Source organism: Lactuca saligna, chromosome 2 (genome assembly GCF_052625555.1).
Source record: "Lactuca saligna cultivar CGN05327 chromosome 2, ASM5262555v1, whole genome shotgun sequence".
NCBI lineage: Eukaryota > Viridiplantae > Streptophyta > Magnoliopsida > Asterales > Asteraceae > Lactuca > Lactuca saligna.
This window is the reverse complement of record NC_136418.1, coordinates 121,980,003-121,994,495: the sequence shown is the minus strand read 5'-3', so window position 1 is coordinate 121,994,495 and position 14,493 is coordinate 121,980,003.

Below are 14,493 nucleotides of genomic sequence, written 5' to 3'. Positions count from 1 at the left end.
TATATATTCCAGTCCTAAGGCCTTGCCTATCATGGGACCCACCCCTACTCTGCTAATGATGAGATATGGAACCCCATCCATACTCAACTAGTGATGAGATACGAGATCTCGTCCACACTCACCTCCCTACCAGACACATAGAAGTATCACAAAGACAACTAGTATAACTAAGCATGCATACATTCCTCGGGTACCACCCGACATCGAACCATGGTATGGAAATATACATATAATCGTTCCTCGAACCTCGCTCGACATCGGGCTGTAATTCAGAAGCGTACAGACATTCCTCGAGCATCGCCCAACATCGGACCGTAATTTGGACATATACAATACATACACATGCAAGAATCACGAAGACATCAAGCATACCAACATTCCTTGGGCACCCCCGACATCGGATCGTAATCCAGAAACACATAAACATAAATACGGGCTGACATTGGTGCCTTCGACCTGTTCAAATAGGAGGAAACTCACTGCGCAAAGCTGAATCTCATGGATAATCCTCTGGCTGCTAGTTGGTAGATCCTCGAACTGATGATCTCTCGACTCCCCGAGCTACCATTACCAAAATAACACTTAGTCCAAAAACCAATAATCCTCCTTACGGTAAAATAACCATTTTAGCCCTGATCTAATTTGGTCCATGCCTAAGGCCCAAAACCATAATATGAAAGGCCCAATACTAGGTATACTTCCCAAGCCCACTAATGGCCCATTTTTATAAATTGGGTCCAACCCCTATAATGGGCCTTACCTTAAAATGTAAACATATTATTAGCCCAAAATATCTGACTTCTGATGGCCCACAAATGCCTAAAGCTAAGGAGTCCAATGAATGGCCCAAACAACGCAAAGCCCAAATCTATTGAGTACGCGGGGCGTACTGCTCTATACACTAAGCGTACATACTGTATGGCTTGTACGCTGCACATGCATGCATGTACACCCAACGTACTACTCTGTTAAACCACTTCTACCATTAAGCACTTAATAGTTTAACCTAAAGGTTAAAATCACATATCCAAGTCCTCTTCAACATTTTATTCCATAAAGTCGCTGACTTGATGACTTTATATGACCCACATGAACCCAAAATCAAAGTATAAATATCTACTTCCATGAAAATGGCCATAACTCTTGCATGAACACATTAAGACCATCAAGATGGAAACTTTCTGCCTTAAGGACTCATATAGCACCAAGGGTGGTAACCCTAAGCCTAGAAATGGATTTAGTACCATAAAGTTCCATTCTTGGGACCAAAAAGGTCAAAAAACTAATCATAAAAGATCTAATGCACTCATGGATCAAGTTCAAGACCTTATACCTTGAAAATGTTTGAAATGAAGCAACAATCCCAAATCTACAACTTCTGCTTTGAACCACCACCTTGCTTTTGCTCTTCACTTCCTTTGAGAATGGATCCACAACACCAAAATTCTCTCGAAAGTCCTTCTAAGCTCCAAGATTACTCAAGTATGGATTTGGGTTTCATAGTATCTTCTTTAGGGTCAAAGGGAGGTTGACCATTGAGGCATAATGTTCCTTATATACTGCCAAACGCTAAAATTAGGGTTTTGGTCTGAATGGAGTACGCCCCGCGTACATCTTAGTACTCCCGACATACTCACAAACCACCCGAGACCATATAACTTTACAAGTTGGACGTTCCCATCCGGACACATGCATGCATCCTTTGAATGCATGGGACTTATCTGCTAAACATTTCCGTTAGGGGCTAAATCTGCCAAAACATTCAAATTGCTATAACTTCTTCGTTCTAAGTCCGTTTCTGAGGAACTTTATATCCATGGAAAGGTGAAGAGAAGCCCTACGCTTCTAACAACTCCTCATTACCTAAAAACTTTCCAAACAAGAAACCAAAATCCCTAGAAGACCGAGCTATCAAGTTACAATTATACCCTTGGCCTCCAAAGACAAAATCAACACTTGGATCACGAATACCCTAATGCCCACATCCGAAATGGGAAAAATCCTTCCTTTCCCAAGGACCTATCCCTTATGACCACTGATGATTGGGTCGCAGCCTCTAGCAACGAAGCACTTTCAAAACCAGGTGTTACACAAAGTGTGCGAATCAGTTACTATCTGACTGTTTTTTTTGAAAGATTAGGTTGTTTTAGAATTAGATCAAGAATAATATTTTTTGGATTTTTCTTTGAAAAGGGAAGTACACGATGGAAATTTGAAAAACATATTTATAACACCCCGTTTTCACTCTTCAGTATGATTTAATATAAATTGTTGTTTATAAAATTTGAAGTAGAAATATATTACTTTTTATCCAAAGTAATCATTATAAACACATAGAAAACATCAATACGATTTTCGTAGATATATAAAACTCTTAAATCTGACTTCATATGGAGAACTTATGATACGACAAATGTGTCATAAAATACGAATTAGAGATTGATTGCTTATTAGCCTAAGTAAGCTAAAAAAAATCATAGTATTAGTAAAATCGAGAGGGTACATATAAAGAACGTCTAAATCTGACTTCGTATGAGGAAGTTATGATTTTTCAAAGTTTCGGTACGATAGTACACGACATAGAAACTGAAATTAAACTAGTCGGTTGTTAGTCGATACAATCTAAACGAGAGTAGAATATCTAGTGAATAGGATTCCGTCGATATAAAGACAGTCGAGAACGGATGTTGTATGAAGGAGTTATGATTTTCATACAGACTTTAATAGTTTAAGCATGTTAAAAATATAACTTTGTTAAGTCCGTTTCCGACGAACTTTATATTCATGGAAAGGTGATGAGAAGCCCTACGTTTCTAAGAACTTCTCATTACCTAAAAACTTTCCAAACAAGAACCTAAAATCCCTAGAAGACCGATATGTCAAATTACAATTATACCATTGCCCTCCAAAGATACAATCAACACTTGGATCATGAATACCCTAACACCCACATCCGAAATGGGCCAAATCCTTCCTTTCACAAGGACCTAACCCTTATGACCACTGATGATTGGTCCGTAGCCTCTAGAAACGAAGGACTTTCAGAACTAGGTGTTACACAAGGTGTGCGAATTAATTATTGTCTAACTGTTTTTTGAAATATTACGTTGTTTTTAGAATTGGATCAAGAACAATATTTTTGGATTTTTCTTTGAAAAGGGAAATACACAATGAAAAATTGAAAAACATATTTATAACACCCTGTTTTCACTCTTCAGTATGATTTAATATAAATTGTTGTTTATAAAATTTGAAGTAGAAATATATTACTTTTTAGCCAAAGTAATCTTTATAAACACATATAAAACGTCAATACGGTTTTAGTAGATATATAGAACTCTTAAATCTGACTTTGTATGGAGAAGTTATGATACGACAAACGTGTCGTAAAATACGAATCAGAAACCAATTGCTTATTAGCCTAAGTAATCTAAAAAGGTCGTAGTAGTAGTAAAATCGAGAGTGTGCGTATAAAAAACGTCCAAATCTGACTTCATATGAGGAAGTTATGATTTTTCGAAGTTTCGGTTTGATAGTACGCGACACACGAACCAAAATTAAAACTAGTCGGTTGGTAGTCGAAACAATCTAAACGAGAGTAGAGTATCTAGTGAATAGGATTTCGTGGATATAAAGGCAATTGGGAACGAATGTCGTATGAAAGAGTTATGATTTTCATAGCAACTTTAACAGTTTAAGCATGTTAAAAATATAACTTTAAAAATAAAATGAGAATTAACCAACGGAGTCTAAATGAAAGTTATAGATCTCTTCAATAAAAATTCTTGTATATAAAGAACGTCAAAAATGGAGCACGTATGAGCAAAATACAAATTTTTTAAAAATGCTGAAAATTAACGCACAGTGTGCACTGCGCGGGTGTTCTAGAAGATGGGATGTGGCCCACCCAAAATCTAACATGTGTCATGATTTGAGGGGGACCACGTTAACTCTACCGACAAGAGGCGTGATGCGCCTAGATAGGGTAAATGGCGTGCCCCATTTCGATTTCTATAAATACCAATTTTGTCTCACTCTTTCACTCACACCAAAATCTATTTCTATATTTCTCTCTAAGATCTGATTTTCTTGGGAGTTTTTGGGGTTCTGAAGAATCTCATTTTATCAAGGCTATAGGGTAGTAGATAACTAGGAAGAAAGAGGTGTTCAATATGAAGGTGTTGTTCGCAACGTTTTGGGTTTTTTGCTAGAAATTGATATAAGTGCAACTACACTTACTAAGATTATAGGATAGCGTATGTTTATAACTATAATCATTATTAGAAGCCTATAAGTACCCTATCAATCATTAATTCTGGTTAAATATACTCATTGGTATACTAACGGGAGAGATGTCTAGAATAAGCATGTTGGCTTGATTGTTGGATTTTAGCAAAGCAATATGGCGAAATGCTCCTGCCTCCCAACTGTCCTTCCTGACTAATCCTTATTTGGTAGCCATGAAAGTATATTTGAAATTAATGAAGGATCTATCTTCTATCATATTTCCATATTTATTAAGAAGTTATAGTTGTATAGGTTAATACTTGATAGATGCATCACACACCAGTTGGAGCATCCGAAGGATAACCAATATTCTTCTGAGTAATTGTCCAGGTGAGTTATCTCACCATACTATGTATTACTATATATATATATATATATATGTATTACTATATATATATATATATATATATATATATATATATATATATATATCCATGTATGATTAGGTTATAAGAGCTAGTAGAATATAGTCAATAGTATAGTCTCCATGTGCATGTAATAATAGAGATGAAAATGTAATCTCTATGTTAGTAAATGTTGTTATTAATTACAGTTAGAGTAGGGGTTGACGATGGAATGACGACCGGTCAGGAGCCTTTAGAATCAAGTGTTGACGATGAAATGGCAAGTAGGCCATAAGTCTGGATACATATATCATTAGTGGATCGATGAAAGGTCATTAGCCAATTGGTAGATCGGAGAAAGGTCATGAGCCATTGTTTGTATGCATGTATATGTATTGTGGTATATGGTATTTTGGAGAACTCACTAAGGTTCGTGCTTACTCAATTGAATATAAATGTTTTTAAGCACTTCATTGATTCGTAAGAAGGTATTCGGCTGTACACACGTGCATTCACAACATGTTTATGCATAATGTAATTATACTCCAATATATTGAATAAATTAAATGAAAAATATAAGTTGGAAATTGGGAAGTTACAATATATTTGTGTTTTTGGATTTTTTTTGAAAATGAAAAAAAGAAAAAAAAAAAAAAATGATGAAAACAGAAAATCTTTTGGAATTTTTAGAAAATTTTCGAATGAAGTGCAAACTGAAGATAAGTTGAAATTTTTTTATTTTTATTTTTAGTGGTGAAAATGAAAAATGTAAAGAAATTAAAAAGATGGAAAATATATATGTTTAAAGCGAATGCAGAAAATATGAAAATAAGAAAAAAATTGGACTTTTTAAATTTCTAAAATCTTTATTTAATTTTTGAAATATTTTTATGAAAAGAAGGCATGAGGAACCTGATGTACAAGGACCCATCCTTAATCTTAAGAATAAACATCATCCTTGATACTCAGAGAGGAGAGGGGCAACTATTAAGGCAGGGGATCAATATAAGGGATGCAAATCCTCATGAACTACATAAGTTGAAAATGGTTAGAGATGACACTAAAAATGATGATGAAAATGGATATATAACTAATAAAACACATATGTACAACTATTTAAATCACACAATCAGATTTCTACCAACTCTAGTCAAACAAATTAGAGATTTATGCACAAAAATTAAACCATAGAAGGAATATACCTACCAAAACCATGAACTTGCTAGTATTTTCTTGGTTTTTCACTTAATCTTCAACCTATAGACAAGTTGATCTCTTCAATGGTAGAGAGAACAAATGGTGGTGAAATCTTCCCCTCTTCTTCACAATTTATTCCCCAAGCTTAGTCTTGAAACCCTTTTGGGTTTAATCTTAAGGAACTTGAAAAGATGAAAATGAAGTTTTAGGAGATTTGGGAGGGTATTTAGCCGCATTTTTTTTAAAACAAAGTACGGTAATGTGTTTTTATTTTTTTTTCTTTAAAAGCCTAGAACCAAAGTCATGGTCAAAACTCAAAATCGTGCGTTTTGGACTCTAGACCGTGTGTTTTGGCTTTTCTGCACGAAAAATGTAATTTTCAACTTTTAAAACATGACTCTCTTTTGAACATTTAGATATGATTTTTTTTACAGAACCCTCCAAAATGACTTAAAACATTGCAACACAAAACAAGTAGAGTGAATGTTTGAAAAATGGAAAGACCAGTTAGCCTCCTTTGTTTTAAGTCGTTGGATCAACCTAACTCATGGAATATATTATTTCATGTATATGGGGCTCACAAACTCATCAATCTCCTTACTACATCCTTCAACAAAACATTCAACTTCATATTAGATTCTGTTTTGCAAACAGACCAGGAGGGACTCATACCTTTAATGTCTGAAATTTTCCACTTAATCTCCTTATTATATTTTTTCAACAAGATGATCAATTCCTTCTATTCTTCTTTTGATAGTTTGTTTGAACTGATGACCGGTTGGGTTTTCTCCTTACCGTGATACACATTCTTCGAAGGGTCCGATGGATTTTTCGATTCCAGCTCTTGTGCTTCTTCCATTGGTAGGGTGAATTTGGATTTGGTGGTGGTAAGTTAGCTTCTCTTCCATAATCTTCCATTTTCTTATCATCTGTAAACTTCAAAATATGTAGCACCTCATTATTTAGATCGAACTCCTTTGCAAGTTTGTTGGCTTTGTCCATCTCTAACTTTTGTAACAAGACTAACTCCATAAGTTCATGGTTGGTAAAGTTTGAGCTCTTTTCAGCCGAGGGCTCAACATTATTCACAAAATTAACAGATTGAGAATCTAAATTAACCTTCTTTGCTTCATAATATTGAAGTTGATGACTTCCCCACCAAATTCCATAGTTAAAGTTCCATTGTAGACATCAATTTTTGTTTTTGATGCTTATAGAAAACATCTACCTAGAAGTACAGAACTTGAACTTGGGGAGTCATCATCTCCCATATCTAGAACATAAAAATCCGCATGGAAAATGAACCCAATGACTCGTACTAATACACCCTCTAGTACACCTTTTGGGCTTACTATACACCCGTCGACAAGTTGAATGATTATACCAATTTTGCTAACGTTCCTACATAAATTATTTTGTAAATAGAGTATGGAAGGAAATTTGTTAACGTTCCTAAGTCAAGCATAGATTGAGGTACATGAAGATTCCCTAATTGTCAAGGCACGGTAAGACACAGGGGACCTTGAACTTTAGGGAGCCCTTTTTTACAAAACCGTAAATATATTTTCCCCGATAGCGACACGAGAAACTTTAGATGTGCGGAAAACTGTCTAATAAAAGAAACTTAACTCAAACTACAAATCTTGTTTTAAATTTATAAATCCTAAAAAACTAAACTGACTACTATCACCAGGCAGTGTACCTGGTCAAATATATTATTAGTTGAAGTAAGTAAGGGCATTGAACTCAATGGGAATCAAAGTGTACTAAATAAAATAATTAAAATATACTTTTTATTAGATTTTTGAATGACCATAGGTATGTGGTTAATTCATATGAAGTGAAATGGAGATTTGATAGATATTTACTAATTTATATATTTATTAACTCAATGCAAATATCATTAACCCTGTGATTCTAAGTTATCTACTAGTAATGATAGCTTTCCTAGACTTAGTCTATTTATTCATATTATGTAATGACTTAACAAATATGATTTGTACGAGGGTTAGTGTCAACTTCTCAAATTGTCCAAGTAATTGAAATAATAACAAATATTAATACCAATTCGATTATGGTTAACCAAGGGTATCACTCCGCTAGTCATAATTGCTAACTTAGATATGTTAATAAACAATGTGATTCAAGATACATAATCTAAACTTAATCATAAATCATGTACTCATTTACACAAACATAACAAAATCATTATCAATACTCATGAATCTTTAGTTAAACATTAACATAATAAATTTAATACTATCAAACTCCTTTCAATGACTGAAACCATAATCATATATCTTCTGCCTCCAATCATAAGTATATGGACTTAGCCCATAATCATAACTAAATAGCTAAAAAGAACAAAGAAATTAACCATAATGTAGACCAAAATTATTTAGAACTTCAACTGCATTTATCCTTTTTTTTTTCTACTTCTTCTAGGGTTCTTAACATTTCCTTTCTATCTAGATCTCCTTCTCTACTCCGAAAACTCTCCAGATCCTCTAACCTCTCTGATTTTGAATTTATATCTTTTTTGGACCGACTTAAATCGCAGTGCAATAGATAATTCTTAGTGCGAATTACAAGATATCTAAAATTTCCTCCATTTTGAAGATATTTTTAATTTGAATCCTGCTTAATCTTCAAGCTATTAAATTCTTCCAAAATATGCTCTAAATATCTTCTATTCTATACTTTATCCCTTATAATTTGCAAAACACAAATTTATATCTTTTAAGTATCAAATATCTATAAAAATGTGTAAAAAAGTATTTAATATACATCTTAAAATATGTATAATTCATCATATATCAACTTTACAAGATTCACTTGGGTGTACAGTTGGGTTATTGACATACAAACCAAGCCACAAAGGAACAATAGAAGTAATGAAAAAAAATCCCATAACTCTAAACATGATCGAAGTTCAATTAATCTTAAGAAACTTAGTACAACCACACAAAGATTAAAACTCATACCCTTCACGCCTTAGAAACCTTTATGATTCTTGATGAAGAGATAATGTAGAAAGTCTAAACCAAAACTCTTATTTTGTAGTCGTACCCAAGAATAGATTATAATATCTTGGCACCTCTAGATCTTATAAAGACTTTGAACACAAAACAACAATCTGACTTCGGCGTGCATGTGTCATGTTCTAAGAACTGTCATGTTGTGTTGAAGATGAAACTCGGGTGGATTGGAGAGAAATAGGGTTGGACAATTTTTGATGTCCTCTAGCACTCATAAAATTCGTCCATACACCCCTTATATATAGGGGAAAAATTAAGGTGTCCTTAAAATTGTTTCTTGTTCACTATGAAGCTTTTGTTCATTTTAAACCCTTAAGGATTTACAAAATTCTATTAATTTATTAATTACTAATAAATTAACAAACTAAATCCTTATTATTTCTCTCTTGTCAAATATTGCTCAAATCTTTTTTAGGTGTAACCCAAAGGACCTTACCATAATTAGTAATATTACTAACTTGTTGTGAGTGTGGGTACGAATTCCAAAAATCTCCCACTTGTATAAGTCACCAATAATAGTATGATCTAATATTCCCTACTATAGAAAGGAGTGTACCATCCAATGAACAGTGCCATACTTACAACTCCGAGTTATGAAACAACCCTTAGATAAGTGAGCAAGTATTCCTTTTCTCTTTGATATCCATATGAACGCGGTATTTGGAAAGATTTCTATTACAAACGTTCAATATTAAGTTTCCCAATAGACGCTTGCATTCACCGTAACCGATTACATTATTGACTCGTTATCAATTCAGTCTGAGCACATGCATTTGATGTCAACACCAAATCATCAAGGGGATATGGATATCAAAATTACCCTATTATGGTTGAGGGACCAAATAAAATTGAACTACATAGACTATGTGTTCTGAAAATAAAGATATTATGATTTTAAAGCGTAAAGAAAAGTTTTTTTTTTCGATTCTGAAAAATTGGGGATGTCATAGATACATACATATACAAAATGGTTTTGCATTAAGAAAGATCAATCATAACAAACAACTAATGAGATTGAAAGAATAATTTGGATCCCATACAGTTTGTCGTATAGGATCGATCATGAAGGCCATGATATATATGAGGCCAGATGCATCTTGTTCCTTGAGCATGAAAAGTCTATATTAGACTAATCCTACAAAATCCTACTCGACGACATTCAAGATTATTCCTAAATATTCAAGAAGTATTGTATTATGTGTCTAAGCCAAAAACTAGATTGGTATACACTTGAATTAAATGCAAAGTCCTTTTGGGTTGCCTTTAAATCTAGTAATCAACTATAATGACTTCTGAGAAAGAGGTTGACTTATTGGTTTATTCTATGATTAATAAATAGCAATAAACAATTTCTTAATATATTATGATATTACTATATTAATTATAAATAGTATTATTTACTTAATAATGAATCAAAAATTAATTGGAATAAAATTTTAGATTAATTATACTATTTAAAAGGACAAGAACCTAAGCTGCAATTGTTCAATAGTTGAACAAGTGAAGGATTCTAGAATATTCTAAGGAGGGCCGAAAATTTGGAGGCTCCTTAAGGTTTCTGGATAATTTCATATAGATAATATGGATAATAAGAAAACTAGATAAAGTCAAAATTTGCAATAATATTATTTTATTTCAAAATAGGGTTCTATGAAGTTCTTATAAGTTAAAAATAAGGCCTCAGCCTTATAATTTTTGGCCACCATTCATACTCAAGGAATTGCTAAAAAATCTTCTCCCCTCTCCTATCTCCTCAAGTGAAACATCCCAAAAATACAGTCTGAAAATTTCGTTTAAAATTAGTAGTAAAACCATATTCATCAAACGTCATATAAGAATCATAAACAATGTATCTCAGAATATCTTAACAACTGTCAAATATATCAGAGTATAAACATCCCAGGCTGAACAAATGGTATGTGCACTGCAATCTTCCGGATCTCCTCTTTTGAATACTGAGTACCTAAAAAAAAACTGAAAACCGTAAGCACGAAGCTTAGTGAGCTCCCCCAAACTACCACATACCATACAATAACATATAAAGCATCTACTAGGCCTTGCCTACTGCATTGGACCGAAGTCCGGAAACTGCATCGGACCGAAGTCCGAAACTAACTGCATCGGACTGAAGTCCAGAACTAACTGCATCGGACCGAAGTCCGGAACTGATTAATACCTTGTCCCCTGCATCGGACCGAAGTCCGGATCTGACTGAACATAACATAGCATAAACATATCAACTAGCATGAACACATATAATGCATACTGCATCAGACCAGGGTCCAGAACACATAACACAAAACATGCTTGAATCACAAAGACATCAAGCAATCTAACTACTGCATCAGACCGAGGTCCGGAACTACTGCTAACTAAACGGGCCGACATTGTGGCCATAGACCCGTTCCTACTGGAAAGAAACTCACCTCACACTGCTGACGTCCCGTAGACACAATCTCATACTGCTGAAGTCCCGCAGACTCAACCTTAGCTGCTGGATGACAGATTTCCGAACTGTCAACACCAAAATAACACCCAATTAATAATTGGGTTCTAACACATAACTATAAATACATACTTTGGGTAATTACTACATTACCCCTAGCTTGGCTTACCCAAGCCCAACGCCCAATCCATAGGCCCAAAGTCAACTAGGGATCAAAGCCCAACACATGGCCCAATTTTCCAAATTTGGCCCAAGCCTCTACATGGACTTCCCTTAAGGCCCAATTGTCCAGTCTAGTCTAACATGTCTCATTCAAAGGGCCCAATATCATACAACCATCTAGGCCCAACTATGCCAATCCTTCAGATGGGACTTACCCTAGAGCCCAGCTAATTACTCTAGTCCATTTGATTAATATTGGATGGCCCAACACCAAGCCCAAGTGAAATTAGGGTTTCACATAAAATGATAATTAGGGTTAAGTGTTTCTCACTTAACCCATTAAGAACTTAATGCAGTAAGTCCACCACTCTTCTAAATAAATCATATGGTGTGATTGGGCTTAATACATAGTTCAATATAAAATATTATAAATGTCTTGTTCAAAAGTAAGGTGTCTAACCCCAGATCAATTCAATACCCTGCTAATCATCATTGCCATCAATGGCTTTTAGCGCTGCCGTCGGCAATACAGCTCGTCGGAAAATCATTAGACTAGAGAACCGGGATTAAAACCCATCAATCAATCTCTCTCTAATCGAAATCACCAATGAGAGATAAGAAATAAAAAGGGTGAATCGAGTCTTACCTACTTTCACTTCTTAACATACGGGATTCTTCGGAGACCCACGCAAATGTCGGAGAGTAACACAAACATTAGAAGACGCCTCCCCAACGGGTTCACGGTGTCGAGCAGAGTGGGTACTAAAGGATTGATTCCATTCTCGCTAGTCTACCACCACCTATTTCTCTTAACAAATACTATAGTGAGAGCTCCGAAGGATGCCATAGCCTGGTGGTGACAACCTCCTCATCTCCGACTTCCTCTTGGTCATGGCACTCTTTCACACCTCTCTCTCTCTTACTCCCTCTCTCTTAACGCCTAAGGACATATATTCCATTCATTCCATCTAAGGATTTTCTCCTTATAATATGATGATGTGGATGAGGCAACAAGAGCAAATACAGGTCCCTCCCTCATGCTCTGTCGCTTAACAGGGAGACCAGATGCTTAATTTTCACATATAGGCATAAATAGTCCTTGATGTTTGGTCACCTTACATGCTTAACCCTTCAACTTAAATTCCATTCAAACTAAGATCTATAATTTACCCAAAAAGCCCTCCGCTTTGAGAATCTTTTGCAAAACAAATCCATAAATTACCCTTTAGCCCCCGAATAATCTAAATTATAACATTTGGCTTCAAAAACCAACATCTCACTGAATATTATGGATTTTAGGGCTACTATTCTTTCTTAATTTTTTTTTGTATTCATCTACTTAATAAACAGAGTGTTACAACTCTTCCCCACTTAAATTAAATTTCGTCCTCGAAATCATTCCTTACCATTCCTTACCCGCCCAACCACTCTAGTGACATGGTCACTATCCTGGGCACACCCTAGCCTTCCCATGGTAGCCGTGAGCAATCTTTGCAAAGCCTTAAAATCCACAGGTGAACGAATTCCTAGCAACATGATAACATCTACTCAATCTAAAATTTGTTATCTCGAGATGGTCTGAATCCCTGACAGACCACTCATACAGAATCATTATCGTTGAATCCAGTCTGATTATCCCTCAACTGACTACTCAACTTCTGATAACCTGAGGCTCCCACTAGAAAACTAAAATCACAGACCCTATCATCCCCGCAGGTCATTTAGCTTAACCTATGCGATCTGTCATTCCGTCTGAACTTGCAACTTATACATAAATGCTGGTACTGCCAATCGCTGAAATTGTCTGAACATTGAATTGCCTGAAGCAATATGCTGTCACATGGATGCTTTCCAAAATCTAACGAGACCTAGCTGGTCTCAATTCGTTCACCAATCATCTGAAAATTCCGGGTTTCGGCCCGGCTGCGGAGCCAAAGGACTCCCACTTAGTCACCTCACACGACTTCTGAACGAAATCCTTCTTTGGAACTAGTCACAACAAGTTATCATGCCACTGTGACTTTAACAACTTTTTGATCTAACCGAATGGTTCCATGCGTCAAATCCTAACGTCACCAAACCCAAGGCTAAAACTGATTGCTACATGACCATTGGTAGTCTTATGTCACGAATGACCTTAAGCAGTCCACTGCTCCCTTGCTCTCATAGTTGTAGTGCCGCTTCTACAGTCTTATCACTGGCTTACCCAGGTGTAATCCATCTGGATAATTCCAAAATCAAATCCGTGGATTTCCATATCCTCACTGCTACACCCGAACTGGTGGGTACTACTGTTTTTTCCACGTCCTAATAACACACTCACGCTATCTACCAATATAGTGAATGTTACGGCTACACCCGCAGACGTACAACACTTTATCACTATCTGACTGCTAGTGAATGCTATGGCAACACCCGCAGACTTACAAAATTTTAACACTATCTGACTTCTAGTGGATGCTACGACTACACCCGGAGACTTACAACACTCTCCATATTGGATCGAACACACACTTGACCCGCATTCAACTGAACTCATGTCTTGATTGGAATCTTCATCCTGATTCCCTAAGGTTTGCTAGAAAACATTACGGGAACACAGTATCCTTATTGGAAAGTTTTTCCGAACTTCCATCTTATACTATCCTCAAACCATACAACCGCTTGGGCTTTCTTCCTTCCTAACAAGGATACGAAACTAATCCCATCTTTATAACCGCTCTTGCTTCGGAATCCTTGGGTGATTCTCTCCCACTTTGATTCAGCTAATTCCCTACAACAGCTAAAACTGGAAAAATTCTCAATTCTTCCTACTCTCCCATGACCAATCTGCTAGAACTCACGCTTATCCTTGCTAGGGTTTCAACACCAGCTAATCCAAAAGATCACACAATTTCTAAAAAAAATCCGAATAAATCTCCGTGAATAACCCGCTAGACTCAGGAAGCTCTGAATCTCAATTGGAGACCTCGGAATCTCCCACTGCATCACAGTCTCTATCTTGGCCGGGTCGACTAGA